This window comes from Bubalus bubalis, chromosome 15 (genome assembly GCF_019923935.1).
Source record: "Bubalus bubalis isolate 160015118507 breed Murrah chromosome 15, NDDB_SH_1, whole genome shotgun sequence".
Classification (NCBI taxonomy): Eukaryota; Metazoa; Chordata; class Mammalia; order Artiodactyla; family Bovidae; genus Bubalus; species Bubalus bubalis.
In genome coordinates, this window is record NC_059171.1 from 31,523,483 (window position 1) to 31,543,848 (window position 20,366).

Below are 20,366 nucleotides of genomic sequence, written 5' to 3' on the forward strand. Positions count from 1 at the left end.
CAGGAAAGGGGCCACATTTCCTATTTTAACTGGAGTGCATAGAAACTATAACTCTCTTTGAAATTAATTGTATTTGGCTATAAAAAATTAAAATCTATAGCCTTCTCAGGCTAAGGAAAGTAAATTTGAATATTTTAAATACAGAAAGGCCTTTTAATATCTTATAAAGAGAAGTGGAGAACTATACAGAACTGACTAGGGAAATAAAAGCTGAGTAAATTTGGAGATGTTTTCAAAAGTTTTGTTGATGTAATAGCATGTGGAATCTCAGGAAAATTGATAAGGAAGTGACTGACAAGAGAGAATGACCAATATATGAAGTTAGATAAATAGAAGGATGCAAACATTAGAGGTCTTCATGTCATTGAAAAACAGGTATAGTTAATGTATGAAGGTCAGGAAGCAACAGTTAGAACTGGACATGGAGCAACAGACTAGTTCCAAATAGGAAAAGGAGTACGTCAAACTGTATATTGTCACCCTGCTTATCTAACTTATATGCAGAGTACATCATGAGAAGCCCTGGACTGGAGGAAGCACAAGCTGGAATCAAGATTGCTGGGAGAAATATCAATAACCTCAGATATGCAGATGACACCACCCTTATGGCAGAAAGTGAAGAGGAACTGAAGAGCCTCTTGATGAAAGTAAAAGAGGAGAATGAAAAAGTTGGCTTAAAGCTCGACATTCAGAAAACTAAGATCATGGCATCTGGTCCCATCACTTCATGGCAAATAAATGGGGAAACAGTGGAAACAGTGGCTGACTTTATTTTGGGGGGCTCCAAAATCACTACAGATGGTGACTGCAGCTATGAAATTAAAAGATGCTTACTCCTTAGAAGTAAAGTTATGACCAACCTAGACAGCATATTCAAAAGCAGAGACATTACTTTGCCAACAAAGGTCCGTCTAGTCAAGGCTATGGTTTCTCCAGTAGTCATGTATGGATGTGAGAGTTGGACTATAAAGAAAGCTGAAGGCCAAAGAATTGATGCTTTTGAACTGTGGTGTTAGAGAAGACTCTAGAGAGTCCCTTGGACTGCAAGGCAATCCAGCCAGTCCATCCTAAAGGAGATCAGTCCTGGTTGTTCATTGGAAGGACTGATGTTGAAGCTGAAACTCCAATACTTTGACCACCTGATGCAAAGAGCTAACTCATTTGAAAAGACCCTGATTCTGGGAAAGATTGAAGGCAGGTGGAGAAGGGGACGACAGGATGAGATGGTTGGATGGCATCATTGACTTAATGGACGTGGGTTTGGGTGGACTCCAGGAGTTGGTGATGGACAGGGAGGCCTGGCATGCTGCGGTTCATGGTTTCGCAAAGAGTCAGACACGACTGAGTGACTGAACTGAACTGAATGATATAGTCCATTGGACAGCAAAAATATCAAACCAGTCAGTCTTAAAGGAAATCCACCCTGAATACACATTGGAAGGACTGATGTTGAAGCTGAAGCTCCAGTATTTTTTCACCTGATGTAAATAGCTGACTCATTGGAATAGTGCCTGATGCTGGGATAGATTTAGGGCAAGTGGAGAAGGCAGTGGCAGAGGATGAGATGGCTGATGGTGTCATTGATGCAATGGACATGAACTTGAGCAAACCCTGGGAGATGCTGAGTGACAGGAAGGTCTGTTGCACTGCAGTCCATGGAAAGAGTTGGAAATGAATGGGTGACTGAACAGCAATGACAATGATGTAGGGAAATTTATAAATCTTCCCTGTAGCTCACATGGTAAAGAATCTGCCTGCAATGCAGGAGACCTGGGTTTGGTCCCTGGGTCAGGAAGATCCTCTGGAGAAGGGAATGGCAATCCACTCTAGTATTCTTGCCTGGAGAATCCCATGGATAGAGGAGCCTTATTGGCTACGGTTTGTGGGGTTGCAGAGTTGGACATGCCTGAGGGGCTAACCCACACACACACTACGTGGTGAACTTGCCAATGTTTTGGGCTTCCCTCGTATCTCAGTTGGTAAAGAATCTGCCTGCAATGCAGGAGACCTGGGTTTGATCCCTGGGTCAGGAAGATCCCCTGGAGAAGGAAATGGCAACCCATTCCAGTATTCTTGCCTGGAGAATCCCATGGACAGAGGAGTCTGGCAGGCTATAGTCCATGGGGTCATAAGAGTTGGACACGATTTAGTGACTAAACCACCACCACCATGAATTTGTGGGTTGTCTCTCAATGGCAACAAGATATATACTTTGATATGTACACACACACATATGTGTGTGTGTGTGTGTGTGTGTGAGAGAGAGAGAGAGAGAGAGAGAAAGAGAAGTGACCAAATTGGGATAGAGTGAAATCATGAGGCAGAAAGCTATGACCACGAGCCTAAGATGTTGTTTAGCAAATGATAAGGTCCCTGGTTTAAGTGATTTGGGGCCTTAAGAAAATAACTAGCTTCAATGAATGTCCAGGAAAGTGCTACTCTTCAAAGACATATCTGAAGGTGAAGAATGTTTGTTATATACAGGTTGTTAAAATAGTGGCTTAAGAAGTTCAAGCAGAGCCTTGGGAGCCAGAGAGCTTGGACTTAAACTTGGCTAACTGCGTGACCATGGGAAAGCTAAGTAACTTTATGATTTCTAGCTTATACATCTTCAAAATAAGGGTGCATTAGTGTCCATGCTAGACAATTAAACTAATACAAGTGTGTCCTTTATTAAGCAATTGTCTTTCAGCTTTAAAGCCATCCTTCTTTGCTTTACAACAGCGGTTGGTTTAAGTAGCAGCTACTGATTTTTGTTTGCAGATTTTTTGGCATTTCTATAATCAGCCTCATGGGACCCATCAGAGATACCAGCACCAACTGGCTAGGGCCCCTTTCTTAGAGGTATGATGTCTGTATCTATGTGATCATCTCCAATATTCAGAGGAAACACTCCCAGTTAGGCAGCAAACTCCAGAAGTATGGGTCTCTGCTTTGCTGGTTCCCACCTCTAAACTCTAAAGTCTAATAGTCCGAAATTTTGCTTTGTTTCCCTAAATCTTGGGTTCAAACTGCATTCTGCAATATCTTTGAATTGCCTTTCAGAATTCTAATTTCTTCAAACTGTGCAAAGAATTATTAATCATCAATTATTTCTGTTGGCAGTGTGGTTTGTGTTCTCCTGATTTCATGTTTATAGATACTACACAAAGATATTTAGCAAGAAACTTCTTAAAAATGTGAATTATTATTTTGCTTTTATCATAGCAGAAAGAGTTCAGAATTGCAGAATAAATGGGTGGTTGGGTTAAAGAGGAGAAGGACAGATTAGCAGGAGAACGTGTGCATAGAAGGAAAGATGTGACCAGGGATATGTACCTTTTGTGTGTGTGCTCAGTCATGTCCAACATTTTGCAACCCCATGGACTGTAGTCTGCCAGGCTCCTCTGTCCATGGGATTAAGATTACTGGAATGGGTTGCCATTTCCTCCTCCAGGGGATCTTCCCAACCCAGGGATTGAATCTGTGTCTCCTGTGTCTCCTACATTGGCAGGATTCTTTACTGCTGAGCCACCAGGGAAGCCCCTTTTAACTCTTATATGTTTCCTCTAAGAATAATATCAGGGATAGAATTTCTATGAGCCTAAAATCACTTAATAATTTAGTCCCCATACAAATTTAGCTTGACTTCTGAATATTAAAGAGTGTTCAGGAGGAGGGTCTAGTTGATAGGGACCTGGTATTTTGGTGGTGAGAACCTCTCCAGCTCTGCCCTAAGTAGTTAGTGGCTTTTCTTTAATTTTTTAAGAAAGAACTACAAATGAAGAATATAAAGTGGTGTTTTTGACCAGTAAAATTTGATGCTCCAAAATGATTATATTCAATGGCAGCTAAGTTGTAGCACATTCCCTACATTTGAAGTAAACATGTAAACTGATATAGTCTTTCCAGAAAGCAGTGTGAAAATATGTATCAATAATTTAATATATAAATGTTTAATAATAATTCTAGAAATTACTAGTTTTGTCTAAATGTAACTAGAGTTGTAGTCAAAATTTTGCATAAAATTGTGTTTAAATGACAATAATATCTGTATATGGCTTCCCTGATAGAAGACTGGTTCAATTCCTGGGTTAAGAAGATCCACTGGAGAAGGAATAGGCCACTCACTCCAGTATTCTTGGGCTTCCCCTGTGGCTTATCTGGTAAAAAATCCACCTGCAATGCGGGTGACTGTGTCAGGGAAGATTTGCAAATCTACATTCTGCCTATTAAAAAATATATAAATAAATTATAAGGTACCTGTGTGGTGATGGAACGCTATTCAGCTATAAAAATGATGGTAGAGAGATCATTAACATTTTTTTCATGAGAAAAAGTTTAATTTCATCATAAGAGCTCTTGGAGGTAGATATATGTCTTTATCAGACACACACACATTCCAGCATGTAAAAAAAAAACAGAAGTTAAAAATAGTCATCTATGGACCTTGAGTATATGGAATTAAAGATTTGTTCCATTTTATTGGTTTCTTTATTTTGTAAATGTTATATATTGAGCCATTATTACTTTTATGATCCCCAAAACAATAATGAATAAAAATTACATCTACATATGCAAGACTCACTACTCTTAGGGAAAAAACAATGAGAATTCTAGCTACAAATAATCTAACTTGTGGAAATATTGTAGGCTTCCTATAAAGTAGTATAATACACTAGATTCTAATGCTGAATTTCTCAGTTTTCTCTAGTATATAGACATGATCAAATGAATTAGAAAATTTTATATCTGATTTACACGAGTAAAGAGAGAATCAAAGTCTATTTAGTTTTGTTATTTTTCATCTTATCATTTATATTATAAAATTTATAGATGGTACTTAACCAAAATATGAGCAGCCATGATTATGGCAACAATAGGAAAATGAATAAAAATGGAGAATATATGATATTCCACTACTTATAAAATTCCTTACTTACACTGAAGTAAGTATATAACCTGAGATTGATTGTGTCTTTCATTGCATAGGGTAAAGAATCTATGAAACACTTGTCTGTCTCTTCTTGTTGGGTCTAGTCAATATGCTTTTAGCTAAGTCTGGATGGATTCTTTTCTTTTACAGATAGAATATCAATCCGACGAATTTGAAAACAATTTTTTCCCTTGCAACACTGTCAGATACAGTTTTTGCATGTCTTATATCTTGTGATTAATTTTCTGTTGCTTGAATCCCTTTTCTTGCTTGTTCTTGAATACATTCCAAAAAATTAGTGTATTACTTTGTGTTTGTTTTCTTAGCTTTTTTAAAAAATAAGAAATGAAATTTGGTTATTGTATAATAATTCCAAGGCCATAGATAGGATAAGGAATGAATTATTAAAACTATGATGAAGACATAAAACAGTTGTATAGATATGTATATTTTTATTTGTATGTTTTTGTTTTTTCTCATAAAGAATTTCAGGGAAATTAAGGGATAAATACAATAATATGCATAAGCATGATTAGAAGTGGAAAACTATCTCAAACATTGGCACAAATAGATAGATATATCTTAATCTTTGTGGGTTGAAACTTTTACTAGAATTCAGTAACATACATTATTCCAAAGGAAAGAATTTACAGAAAGGCAATGCAAGAGTTTAAGATGTAAAGATGTCCATATCTTGAGATGATAAATATAATAAAAGAGTTAAAATGGTGGAAATATTACTGTATTATCAGATCAGATCAGTCAGTCAGTTGTGTCCGACTCTTTGCCACCCCATGAATTGCAGCACGCCAGGCCTCCCTGTCCATCACCAACTCCCAGAGTTCACTCAGACTCACATCCATCGAGTCAGTGATGCCATCCAGACATCTCATCCTCTGTCATCCCCTTCTCCTCTTGCCCCCAATCCCTCCCAGCATCAGAGTCTTTTCCAATGAGTCAACTCTTCGCATGAGGTGGCCAAAGTACTGGAGTTTCAGCTTTAGCATCATTCCTTCCAAAGAAATCCCAGGGCTGATCTCCTTCAGAATGGACTGGTTGGATCTCCTTGCAGTCCAAGGGACTCTCAAGAGTCTTCTCCAACACCACACTTCAAAAGCATCAATTCTTCGGCGCTCAGCCTTCTTCACAGTCCAACTCTCACATCCATACATGACCACTGGAAAAACCATAGCCTTGACTAGACGGACCTTTGTTGGCAAAGTAATGTCTCTGCTTTTGAATATGCTATCTAGGTTGGTCATAACTTTCCTTCCAAGGAGTAAGCGTCTTTTAATTTCATGGCTGTAGTCACCATCTGTAGTGATTTTGGAGCCCCAAAAAATAAAGTCTGACACTATTTCTACTGTTTCCACATCTATTTCCCATGAAATGATGGGACTGGATGCCATGATCTTCATTTTCTGAATGTTGAGCTTTAAGCCAATTTTTTCACTCTCCACTTTCACCTTCATCAAGAGTCTTTTTAGTTCCTCTTCACTTTCTGCTGTAAGGGTGGTGTCATCTGCATATCTGAGGTTATTGATATTTCTTCTGGCAATCTTGATTCCAGCTTGTGTTTCTTCCAGTCCAGCATTTCTCATGATGTATTCTGCATATAAGTTAAATAAGCAGGGTGACAATATACAGCCTTGACATACTCTTTTTCCTGTTTGGAACCAGTCTGTTGTTCCATGTCCAGTTCTAACTGTTGCTTCCTGACCTGCATACAGATTTCTCAAGAGGCAGATCAGGTGGTCTGGTATTCCCATCTCTTTCAGAATTTTCCACAGTTTATTGTGATCCACACAGTCAAAGGCTTTGGCATAGTCAATAAAGCAGAAATAGATGTTTTTCTCGAACTCTCTTGCTTTTTCCATGTATTATATATGTATTATATATACTGTATTATATATGTTATTAAATGTCCAACTCAGAGACATGAAATAATTACCACCATCAAAATGCAGACTGTGACAATGTTAGGGTCAAATGTATTAGTTACAAAAGCCCAGACTTAATTGGATGTCTGTTCTGTACTTCATGGGAATAAGAATACATTGTATATATTTGTTTCATAAATCATTTTGGTGAAGGTCAGGGTAGTCAGAAATAGAAAACAAATTTTTACCTAATTCTTACAAATAGATCTTGGTTCATGAAGTAAAATAATGGGGAACTTAATTTCATCATGAAAGATTTATCAAAACAGGGTATAAGCCCAACATAATGGGAAAAGCAGATTGTGCAAAGACACGTTTTCAAATTCTAAAGAGTGAAGTATTAGTGTTGCTCAGAATGTGTTTTTAAATAAGAAATAAACATTCAAACTCACACAATGAGTTGTGAAACCTTAACGAACATCTAAGAGAGACTCCTGTGATGAAACTGAGGACCTCTTGACTATTACAAATTTCAAAAAGTCATTTACAAAGAGGAATAAATGTCAGAGATTTTATCAGGAAGAAGATAATAGAGTCACAGGGATACACATAAGCAGCATCAAGAGAGCTAAAGCTAAAAGGCAATTAAGGCTTGCCATTTTTTTCCTCAAGGAAACTCAAGATTCTTTAAACAACTTTTTGGTAAAGAAAAAAAATTTAGCCATAAGAAATTAGGAATTTATTAATAGGGGAAATATATTATTTCTCCTCTTTTGGAAGATGATTAAGAAAATTTTAGACAGCTCCTTGATGTGATGTGATTTACACTGCCTTCCTGTGAAAGGAATACACTTCTCAGTGACAGCAGGGCAGAGTGTGTCATTTCTTTGACCCATGAACCACAGTCAGAAGTGACGCAGTACAGGGACTCTGAGCGGGAATTTTCAGAGCCGTCACTTTTTTTACTCAGCTCTCTTTCTATGTTTCCTCCACTCTAAGAAGAATTTGTTACACATATAAAGTTCTCTTTCAGTTTGGATCCTGGAATGAAGACAGTAGAGGAGAGACAGACAAACAGCTAAGGCTGACAAACAATATGATGAAGGTAGAATCCCTGTTTTCATAAACTTGACTTGTGTGGCTGTTATTCAATAACATTATATTCATATAAAACTATATTATTATAAAGCATATTAACCTTTTATTATTATGTTTTATGTATATATGTATATATATATGTATATATACACACACATATATACAAATAATAGAAATAAAGGGAAGTGAAAGTAGCTCCAGTTGTGTCTGACTCTTTGCAACCCCATAGAATATACGGTCCATGGAATTCTCCAGGCCAGAATACTGGAGTGGGCAGATGTTCCCTTCTCCAGGGGATTTTCCCAACCCAGGGACTGAACCCAGGTCTCCCTCATTGCAGGCAGATTCTTTACCAGCTGAGCCACCAGGGAAGCCCCAATAGAAATAAAAGAATCCATAAAATGTAGTATTGTGTCTATCTTTATATTTTTACCACCATAATTGCTTGAGAAAAAATAGATTATATATCCATATAAGAACAAAGAGACACTTGGTAAGTGAGGAGCTATTAAGAGAACGTGTAGTTATTACTTTCCTACCTTAGACAGGAGATAGCTATTTTAAGTTCTTTTGGTGAGAGAGAAAGAGTAATGAAACCTAAAAGCTAGCATTAAAAGTATCTAGTTTGAATTTGTTTTTCAAAGGAAGTCTGGGTTATCTTTTAATTAAATACTGTGTAAAAAATTCTACACAAGCTCGTCATGGATGTCTGTGACTATTTCATAAAGAAATATGTAACAATAAAAAAGAGAGACCTAATAAATTCATAGAGAATTGTTAAGCCAGACTGAGGACAATTCTGTTAAGATGGAGCCATACCATTTGTGAATTAAAAAAAGAAAAAGCAAAAACCTGAAAAGTTTCTGAATTTCAACAAAGCAAATGGCCAAATTTTTATATGTGTAAATATATTTAAATATAAAATAACCTAAATCAAATAACTTAAGTATAAATTATTTAGTGACTTCCTAACCACTTAATAACCACACTCAAAGGCTGAGAGGTAAATATGTATGTTGTTATTTAGATCTTAGCATAGCACTCACCTTCTTAGAAAGGCCTTCCGTAACCACCTAATCTAAAATTTCCTTCCTCATTAATTGACACATCACATTATTTACATATATATTTATTTATCTTTTTAAAATCAGTTTACTGAGTTGTAACGCACTTGCTGTACAATTTATTCATTTATGCTCTAAAAATCAATGCTTTTTAGTATATTTACATATATGTGCTATCACCATCATAGCCAAATTTTGGAATATTTCATTACCTGCTAAAGAAACCCTGTGTTCTTCAGTTTTAACTCCCCTATCCCCATCATCTTGGGGATAAAGAGATAGTTTTACTTCTTCCTTTCCCATCTGGATGCCTTTTTTCTTTTTCTTGCCAAATTTTCCTAGATGTAGCATTTAGTACAATATTCATAAAAGTGGCAAGAGCAGACATCCTTATCCTTTACTTATTTTAGGAAAAATGGATCTGTTTTTTCACCATTGAGTAAGATCTTATCTATAAGTTTTTCATACATGCTCTTTCTCAAGTTAAGGAAGTTCCTTTCTATTCTTAGTTTTGTTTAGTGTGTTTTTTCCATAAAAGGATTTTGGTTTATGTCAAATGCTTTTTCAGTGTCTGTTGAGACAATCATGCGTTTTTTCTTTTTAATTAATGCTTTTCAGCTATTAAACCAAGCTAACATTCCTGGGACCAAGCACTTGGTAATGATATATAATTCTTTTTATATGTTCATAAATTTACTTTGCTAGACTTTGGTTGTGGATTATTGTATTCATATTCATAAAATATATTGTTTCCTGATTTTCTTTCTTTTTATTTTTTTTTAATTTTTTTTTCTTTTTTTTTTAAATTTTATTTTATTTTTAAACTTTACATAACTGTATTAGTTTTGCGGTAAGAACATTTAACAGAGATTTACTTCTTAATGTAATTTTAAATGCACAGTACTTTATTATTAACCAAAAACATAATGTTGTACAATATATCTTTAAGACTCACTCATCTTGCATAACAAACCTTATACTCATTGAACAGCAACCCATCATGTACCCTTTCCCTAGCCCCTGACTACTACTGTTCTACTATCTGTTTCTATGAATTTGGAACTTTAGATACTTCATATATGAAACCATAGAACATTTGCCCTTCTATAACTGGCTTATTTTTTTAGCATAATGTCCTCCACAGATTCATGCTGTCATATATGACAGTATTTACTTCTTTTTTTAAGACTGGAAAATATGCCATTGCATATGTGTGTATATATATATAAATTTATATTCACACTTTATTATTCATTCATCTGTTGATGGGCATTTAGGTTGTTTCCATATCTTGGCTATTGTGAATAGTATTGCACTTAATACAGGAGTGCAGACGTCTCTTCCTAATCCTAATTTCAATTTTTAGAATAAACACCCCAAATGGGATTGTTTGATCATACGGTAGTTACAATATTTAATTTTTTGGTGGAAATTCCAGGTTGTTTTCCATGGGAGCTCTCCTCCCCTCCTATTTTCAGGGCTAGCGTTGTTCTGTTATCCAGTTGTGTCCGAGTCTTTGCGACTCCATGGACTGCAGCAGGCTAGGCCTCTCTGTCCCTCACCATCTCCCAAGATTTGCCCAAGTTCATCTCCATTGTACTGGTGATGCCATCCAGCCACCTGATCCTCGGATGCCTCACCACTTGTCTACTTTTTATTTTAATTTGTGATAAATATCCTGACAAGTATAGGCTGTATCTTAATGTGACTTCAATTTTCATTCCCTGATGATCAGTGATGCGGAACATCTCTTCATAAATCTGTTGACAATTTGCAACAGGTGAAATGTCTACTAAAGCCTTTAGCCCATTTTTAAATTGAGTTATATATATATGTTTAAGTTGTTTGCATTCCTTACACACTTTGGATATTAACCCCTTATCAAAAAATTTTTTTGCAAATTTTTTCTCCCATTCTGTAGATTGTCTTTTCATCATTTTGATTTTGCTGTGTAGAAGCTTTTTAGTTTGATGTAGTATTAAATGGTTATTTTTGCTTTTGCCGTTTCTACTTTCAGTGTCATTTCCAAGAAATCACTGACAAGATAAATGTCCTTAAATTTTCCCTATCTCTTCTTCTAGGATTTCTGCAATTTCAGGTTTTCTGCAATTTCAGGTCTTATAATTAAGTTTTTACTCTGTTTTTAAGTTGCTTTTGTGTATGGTGTAAGATAAGGGTCAAATTTCAATCTTTTGCATGTGGCTATTCAGTTTTCCCTGAACTGTGTTCTGAGAGAGTACCCTTTCCCAATTGTGTATTCTTATTTCTCTTGCTGAAGATCAGGTGACTGCATATGTTTGAATATAGTTCTGAGTTTTGAACTTGAGTTGAATTCTGAATATAATAAAATAAATATAATTTTGATTCTGTTGTATTAGTCTCTGTGTCTATTTTTATGCCAGTACTGTAGCATTTCTTTTTATTACTGTACTTTTGTAATATATTTTGAAATTTAAAAAAAAAGTGATGTTTGTTGCTTTGTTGTTTTTTAAGATTACTTTGGTTACTTGAGGTGAATTTCAGGATTATTTCCTCTATTTCAGCATGCTTGTGTATTTATTCTGGCCTTTTTCTCTATGTAGTTAGCTACAATATTTAGTGATTTTTCTCATCTTGTTTAACATTGTGTCCTTAGTACCAAGTACAGTGCTAGGAAAATAGTGGGTTTCTCAAAAATACTTAGTGCATGGTATTGAATAGAAGGAAGGGAAACAAGAAAGGGAAGAAGGAAGGAAGAGAGAGAGGATCAATATATAGAAAGTCTTTGGTTAGCTTTGCTGGTAAAGATGAATATGATGATGAAGAAAATGGTGACAAAGGCAACAAACAGTGGTGATTAAATCTTAAAAAAGAGCTAGATATGATCATAAATTCTAGAATGCCAATGCTATATAACAAGTGATATTCTGATTCATTTGTATTGTTGGTTTAATTAATGCTTATTGAACACAGTGTGGGGTTCCCTGGTGGCTCAGTGATAAAGAATCTACTTGCCAATGCAGGAGATGCAGGTTTGATCCCTGGGTCAGGGAGATGCCCTGGAGAAGGAAATAGCAACCCACTTCAGTATTCTTGCCTGGAAAATCCAATGGACAGAGGAGTCTCAGGTTACAGTCCATGGGTTTGCAAGAGTCAGATATGATTAGCGACTATCCCACTCTTTTTCTTTAAAAGTAGCATTTAATAAATTTGTCTCTAAGCTAATTAGCCCATGTTTCTGAATTACTCAGTGTACTGCATGTGTGGTTTACCAGGCCTGATAGCGTAAATTGTTTTAATTACGACTATGTTAATTTTTTTGACTGGCATATGATATTAAAGTTAAACATATTTTACAATATTTAAATTTGTTCTAAAACATCAAATGTTTAGCTAATAGTCTTATTCAAAACATCCCATTATGCTCTAATAGTAAAATGTGTGTTTTATATGTAATACTTAATTTTTAACATGTTTTTACTTTGATTCAAAATATATGAAAAATTCCTGAGATCATTCTTCTAGCATAATAAAAATTTCAGTTCAGTTCAGTTGCTTAGCCGGGTCCGACTCTTTGCAACCCCATGAATTGCAGGACGCCAGGCCTCCCTGTCTATCACCAACTCCTGGAGCCTACCCAAACTCATGTACATTGAGTTGGTAATGCCATCCAACCATCTCATCTTCTGTCGTCCCCTTCTCCTCCTGCCCTCAATCTTTCCCAGCATCAGGGTCTTTTCAAATGAGTCAGCTCTTCGCATCAGGTGGACAAGTATTGGAATTTCAGCTTCAACATCAGTCCTTCCAATGAACACCCAGGACTGATCTCCTTTAGAATGGACTGGTTGGATCTCCTTGCAGTCCAAAGGACTCTCAAGAGTCTTCTCCAACACACAGTTCAAAAGCGTCAATTCTTTGGCACTCAGCTTTTTTTATAGTCCAAATCTCACATCCATAAATGACTACTGGAGAAACCATAGCTTTGACTAGATGGACCTTTGTTGGTAAAGTAATGTCTCTGTTTTTTAATATGCTGTCTAGGTTGGTCAATAAAAATTTAGGCATTCCTTTATTTCAAATAATGAATGTTTTATATAAGGCAAAACAACTTCAGAGCTTGTTGATTATATTTTAGAGCCATATCTAAATGGAATAACAAACACATGCAAAAAAAAAATGTTCACAGTGAGTATAAACATAACCTCTTTAGAATAAATAGTTCAGTCTAAGACATAGATGTTTTATCAATGGCTGTAATTGGAAGAAAGGTTTGCAACCACTCAAAATAAAATATAATGGCTTGTGTCAGAGTGTTATGAAATATATTCTTTTTTAAGAGCAGAGGGGGGAAAAGAATGAAAAACATTATGGACCTTGAATAACAGCTCAACAGTAATGCTGTATAATTGCTTTTCATCCTTTCTATCAGCAGTGGAGCTTTAAAACATTGATCAAAGATGATGACTATCACAAAGTGCTTAAAGTGCAGCACATTGTTAAATTTCCTCAGCTTCAGAAATAATTATAGCATGAGCAAGCATAAAAATGGTTCCCCCACCTTCACCCACCTTCCTCAAATGATTTTTCCAGCCAAGGTAGATGGGATTAAAAGAAATCTGACATGAATGAGCTACATTAGAACATCAATGTCAAAAGATATATCAGAGGCACTTTGCCTCAAAAGGATAAAAATACCGTGAACGTTTCACATTAGTGCACACCAGAATTCAGTCACCGTCCTTAGTGACAAACACAGTGTTGAAATAAAGGACAGAAGACATACCCTATGCATAAGAAAATGCAACACAGAATGAGAAGTGTTCATTGATGAGATAAGGATAGCTCTTGTCTGATAAGACTTTACAGCTAAAGAAATGATGGAGAAAGAAGCTTTTAACCCATTTATGAGAGTAATAGATAAAGGACTTCTTTCCAAAAATTTAGTAGTTTAGTAATTTAGATTAACATCTTAAAATTATGTTTTCATTAGAATTTAACTATATTAATTTATTCATTTGAAAGTGTAAAAGTGTTAGTCACTCAGTCATGTCCCACTCTTTGCAACCCCATGGTCTGTAGGCCGCCAGGCTCCTCTGTCCATGGGATTTCCCAGACAAGATTACTGGAATGGGTAGACATTCCCTTACCCAGGGGAGCTTCCCGACCCCGGGATCAAACCTGGGCCTCCTGCACTGCAGGCAGATTCTTTGCCAGCTGAGCTAATTCATTTAATACATTTAAAACTAATGATTGAAATCATAGTAAGTGCCAGGCATCGTGCAGAAAGCATAGGTGTGGTGCTGTTACAATAGCTGTACACAGGGCTCCTTGCCACACTCTTTCAACTCATCTGATTTCAGCACAGGCATTTGGGCTGGATAGTCACACCTCTCTGCCAGCTTCTTACACAAAGTGCTCACTAGGATGTCTCCACTACAGGATGTCACTCAGTTACAATGAGAGAAATTAGGAATTAAGAGGAAAGAAGTGCCCTTCAAGGGAGTCCTAACCAGAGGTATGAGGGATAGATGTTACATATCCCATGTTATCTGGAAGGAAAAATAAAGATCCAATCAGCAAAGTTTCTCAAATGATTCCCTGGGAGTGGATTTAGCTCTTGTTCACAACACTAACCAGATCATTAAGTGTTCAAGAACTGGCTTTCTTTTTAACCTGCCCAATTTTCCCATTCTCTTCATTTTGTTACTCCATTCCCCCCACCCCTGACCCAATCCTACATGTTTCCAAGTGCTTGTTTCAGGACCTGCTCTCAGGAAGGAACCTAAACCAAAGCAGTTGACTCTCCAAGTAGCAGTAGAAAATAGTCTCTTTAGATGAGATTCTGAAATTGGTTCCCTCATAGTTCCCATGGCAATAAGAACCTTATTGATGGTGATAAATGATAAATGAAATGCCAAAAACTCCTTGCTTTCTTGCTTGTTTTACCACTACATCTTAGAGACTCAGTTGTGGCGAGCTGAATGAGAATCAGGTGGAGGGAAGCACACAGGTGTATGTAGTAGAGCTAACACTTGAATGTGAAGAGGGCAAGGCCTTTAAAAGGTTTGTGAAGGCAGCTTACACTTTTCAGTTGTTCCAGAAGACTTGAGGTAGAAGAATGGTGGGCTCTGTTCAGCCTGTTATCAGCTCAGAACACGCTAGAAAATTAAGAAGGCTTCTTGCACTATTCATTACCTACAACTAGAGGACAGATAACACTGAAAAAGCAGGTTCAAGATTTAATTACAACTGTTGAACAATTGCAAAATACATGGACCACTGAGCTTCTGGGGATTTCCTGACATGAGCGTTGTGATAGTGAAAAAGCAAGGCCCTGAGGATTCAGGTGACTGGGAAAAATTGACCAGAGAATTTCCACCTCCAGACTTTCCTAATATCTCTGGACTTTAAGAGCAGTGTCTTCTGTTGACTGCAGACAGTGCGAATAAGTTACCTGAGGTGAGTGCCTTGAAATATGTTTTTTTTTTTCACCTTAAGGTCATCTGCATCTTCAATATTTGACTCAAATCTGTAAATATTATCAACTTTCAGTGTAGTCCAAGAAAGGAAATATAGTCGCTGCTACTAGTAAGATATCAGGCAAGTTTCAAGACTATGCTAATAGTTTAATACACACTAACAGAAACTCAGAAATATATCTAGGAGTGGATATTATAATATTTTATTGGATAATATATAATATATATGTTATATAGAATAATATATCCATAATATAAGGCAGGAGAAGTATGGCTTTATTTAGCTGAAGGCATATTTTAGTGACATAAAAATACATTTATTTAGTAACATAAAATACATTCTATGTGAACATTTAGAGCTGGTTTTAATATGATGCTGGAAGGACTATGTAAAGCTTGAATGCAGTAGTGGTTTACAATAAATGATGTGGTGATGTCAGAATTGCTTTAGCAAAGTTCTAAGGAAGAGGTCAAAGTAGTGGGCCTAAGAAAACAGGTTTATTACCTGAGACTGGAATTCTCCTAGCCTTTGTCCTTTAGAAGGCCCAGAAAACACCAAAGTGATATGCAGTGCAACAGAGAGGTATTGGAGAAAGTTAATGGCTGTTTTCTTTGGGCCAGAACTAACAGTGAGTGATGCTTCTGTATTTCTTGTCGTGATAGAATCCCTGCCTAATAGAACACAGGTGATGACACTTAAAGGCAAGACACACAAATAGTAATAATGAAAATAAAGCATTATGGTGGGGTATCTTTACTCAAAGCAATCTGTGGCTATGGCTATAAGACAATAGTGGTCCAAGATGGAAGAGAGATAGACAATAGAACAAGCCATCGCTAGCCTTATTTAACCAGAATAAGTTGATACTAGTTGTCTCTATGGAAATTTGTGATCACTTGCTCAGTTTCCAGAGTTGAACCACTTAGACCCAGGTTCACTGATAAAAGGTAAGTCTAGACACTTGTGAGGAGGGATCCTGAAATGGTATTATTAATACATATATATGATGTTAGTATTTCCCCAGGACTTCTCTAAAGGGCTTGTGACTGTTTAAAAGAGTAATGGCTCCTTGGGTAAAGGAGAATTTCTTTGGATTGTTATAAATATAGGATCTGATCGAACACTGATATCAGTGGCACCTAAATGCAATCACCATATCTGTTTAAAGTTGGATCTTATAAAGACCGGTTACTCTCTAGAGTTCTAATCCAAGTCCATAAAATACACAGACTCAATCTATGGTTTTTATTGACTCTTAAGTATATTTGTGTTGGACATACTTAGCAGCTGGCATTACTTTAAACATCGATTACCTGGACTTAGAACCATGATAGAAGAGGCCTTGAAATTACCTATTCCTGGCTGAACAGGAAAATCAGAGGCAATAAAAGACCTTGAGTAGAACTGCGGGTATTAATGCTGTTCTCAAAAACAGAAAGAAGATATAGTAGACTTTATCCCATTTCAATTTATCCCTTTGACCCCTTCAAAACTCAGATGAATTGCAGCTAATGACACTGGACTATGTAATCTTAGCAAGTGGTTGCCTCCATCACAGTCATTGTGCTTAATGTGGCAAATTTACTAGAAGGAATCAATATATGGCCTCTGGCATGCTGTATGCTTTATTGATTTAGAAAATATGTAAGTAAGAGAATCAAATGTAGTTAACTGTTACATGAGAAGAACAGCAGTAGCATAGAGGTGTCTACCACTATAGGAGAACTGAAGTGTGGGATGCTAAATTTGGGGAATTTGTGAATGCCATATGGAAATCCAATCTCACCATTTCTATGTGATATAACATTATATTGGAGACCCTATTCAGCACAAATTGGAAAGAAAGTAGTTAAACAGCCTTTATTCAAAGAAAATAAAATCATATACATGGAAGATCTAAGGAATCTACAGAAAGATCTGTAGGAAGCAGATTTATCAAAGTCAATGGATACAGTAATATTTAGAAATCATTTGTGTTTTTATATACTAGAAATACACAATTGAGTAATGAAATAAAAAAGCAATGCCAATGGATAAAACATAAAAATATTGAATATATAAGAATACATTTAGCAAAATATGTGAAGGACCAATACAAGGAACACTATAAAACTTAGCAAAAAGAAGTTAAAGAGAAAGTAGAGAGTGGAGTTATGCATGTGAATTGGATAACACAATAATTTTAAGTTATTTTCTGCAATTAATCTTTACAGTTCAAAATTTCAATTAAAATAGGATTTTTTCATCAAAATTGACAAGTTGGTACAAAATTTATACAGCCATGCTTTGGACCTAGAGTAGCCAAAATGATTAGAAAAAATAACAAATTTTGTACTTACACTACCTTAATTTATGTTCCAACTCAAATGTTTGTCATCACCTGAACTGATAAACATTTAGGTGTATCGGTAAAAAAAAAAAAAAGTTAATGAAGAACAACAAATACTGATACACCTGACAACGGAGATAAATCTCAAAAATATCCTTACATAAAGAAGTCAAATGTAAATTTGCACATACTGTATTCATTTAAATTAAGTGGTTGATATTTAAAATCTTTGAAAAAATAGAATATAAGGATAGAAAGGAAAAGAGTGGTTTCCTAGTGACTGACTAAAATGAGATGCAAGAAATATTTGGAGGAATGGAAATGTGTACATGAGTATACATTTGTGATAATTCCTTAAGCTATATACTGAAATCACTATTAGTCTATGTAAGTCATACCTCAAAGTTTATGTATAATAAATGGCTTAACAATTGAAATTTTACAAAACTCAAGTAGGAAACAGAATCATTCATTAATTGGGTTTTTTGAAATAATGGAAAAAGTTGACAAATGGGTATTATGAAAGTTAATTATGATACTTGAAATCCATTTGAAATATTAACTATTGTTAACTTTCATCTGAAAATGATTTAGCACTTTCAATTTCCTTTTCCTACTATTGAAATCCCAAACCATCCAATCATGTTTTATATAAAGACACATTCTCCCTTTTCCAGTGAATAATATTTTATAAAAATAGAAATAAATACAGTGAAGTAGAATAAAGAATGCCTCAACTTTTAGTTATATATATTCTTAAATTTGTTAGACAACTTAATGGCTATTTAAGTTACAACTTATGTAACTTAAAAATGATTAATTAAAATAACTTATTTTAATTTATTCTTATACAAAGTATGAAGTTAATTAATTATTAGGTGGTGCAAACCAGAGTGTAGGCAAATATGTGTCACAGTATGAAAACTTAACAAAATTCTAAAGCTTGCAAATTGAATGAGATATTAATAAAGTGTACCTATAAAGATGAAACATAATACATTATATTGTACCTTGCGTAAAGAAAAGTTGTTGAAATCATAGCATAGGATTGTCAAATTGCAATACAGAACAAGCATTGACAATCAGATTATCTCCTCCAGCACAACATGAAACTAGTTAGAGTTCACTTTTATCTATTCCACAACAATCAGGTGGACCAGGAAAATCATTTGATGGATTGCTTATTGCCATGCCTTTAGAGTTTGTCTGTAACATGCTTGTTTCCTAAATGTTAGTTCAGTTTGGTGTTCTGCCAGTAAATCCTTTTTTTGGCTTAAACTGGTTAAATTAGCTTTCTGGCAGGTGCACTTGCACATCTCTTTACTAGATTACAGAATATTTAGGAAGCAGAAAACACAATTATATTTATCAGCTTATTCCCGATGCTACAGTATAGGCCTAGTGACTAATGCATGGCTTAAACTCAATAAATGTTTGATGGATATACACATAAACGAATATAAGGACAGTATGCTGCTGCTAAGTTGCTTCAGTCGTGTCCGACTCTGTGCGACCCCATAGATGGCAGCCCACCAGGCTCCCCTATCCCTGGGATTCTCTAGGCAAGAACACTGGAGTGGGTTGCCATTTCCTTCTCCAATGCATGAAAGTGAAAAGTCAAAGTGAAGTCGCTCAGTCATGTGCGACTCTTCGCAACCCCATGGACTGCAGCCTACCAGGCTCCTTTGTCCATGGGATTTTCCAGGCAGGAGTACTGGAGTGGGGTGCCATCGCCTTCTCCATAAGGACAGTATACATGGTATATTTTTGTGAAACGGTAAATGGTACTGTGTGGTTGTATTGTGAATACATTAAAAGGAATAATGAGATATAAAAATTGGAATTGTTGGTAATAATCACTGCGTAGACAGATTTAAAAAGCCAGATTGAGTTTGTGTTTGATTTGTTGGCAATGTAATAGTAATGAATTAATTACTGTTTTAAAATAAATACATGAGAAGTAGTATATAGTATAAGTTTGAGATATATTTTATGGGGAAAATGACAGTTTTGGTTTTGGTTACTGTTTTTCAATCACTTGTCTCAACGCATTGGTGACGGTGATACATTTGTTAAAAAGATAAAGAGGCAAGAGTTGAACTAACACACTTGAAAATATATAGTCAAAATCAAGTATATTGTTTGGAATAAGCAACAAGGAAATCATAGAATATTTATGGGTTTTCCATTGTCTATGTATAACAAGGAAAAAAAATCTATTGCTTTTGATGAGAAGTAAAAAGAAACAGAACTAGAATAAGTGTCATTCTGAATTAGGTGTTTGGTCATATCACTCCTTCAAAACATAGTATTTAGTGTTTTACCAACAAATGCATAATTCAATTCAATTGTCATGACATTGCAAACTCATTTCCTTGAATTCTCACATACTCACCTATTTCCCAGTCCTACAAAACCCATGAGCTTCTAGCAATCAACTTTTTCAGTTTTCTTAAACTGTTTTGATAGATGGGACTATTCAGACTCATTATTTCATGAGTTTCCTGTTCAATTTCATCTAGAATCTTCAGTGTATGGGGATAGATCTGTTCACAGTATTTCCTTGCTGTTCTTTAATGGCTGTGTGATCAGTAGTGATGTTCCCTTTTTTGTTTCTGAAT

At 35.6% G+C, this 20,366-nt stretch overlaps 1 long non-coding RNA gene across 1 annotated transcript in view; it reads left to right on the forward strand.

Moving 5' to 3' along the window:
• The first annotated feature begins 14,974 nt into the window (after nucleotides 1-14,974).
• LOC123329453 overlaps nucleotides 14,975-20,366 on the forward strand; it is a 79,769-nt gene continuing 74,377 nt past the window's right edge. The window contains exon 1 of the long non-coding RNA XR_006544897.2: nucleotides 14,975-15,395. This is a non-coding gene — a long non-coding RNA (uncharacterized LOC123329453). The remainder of the gene's footprint in view (nucleotides 15,396-20,366) is intronic.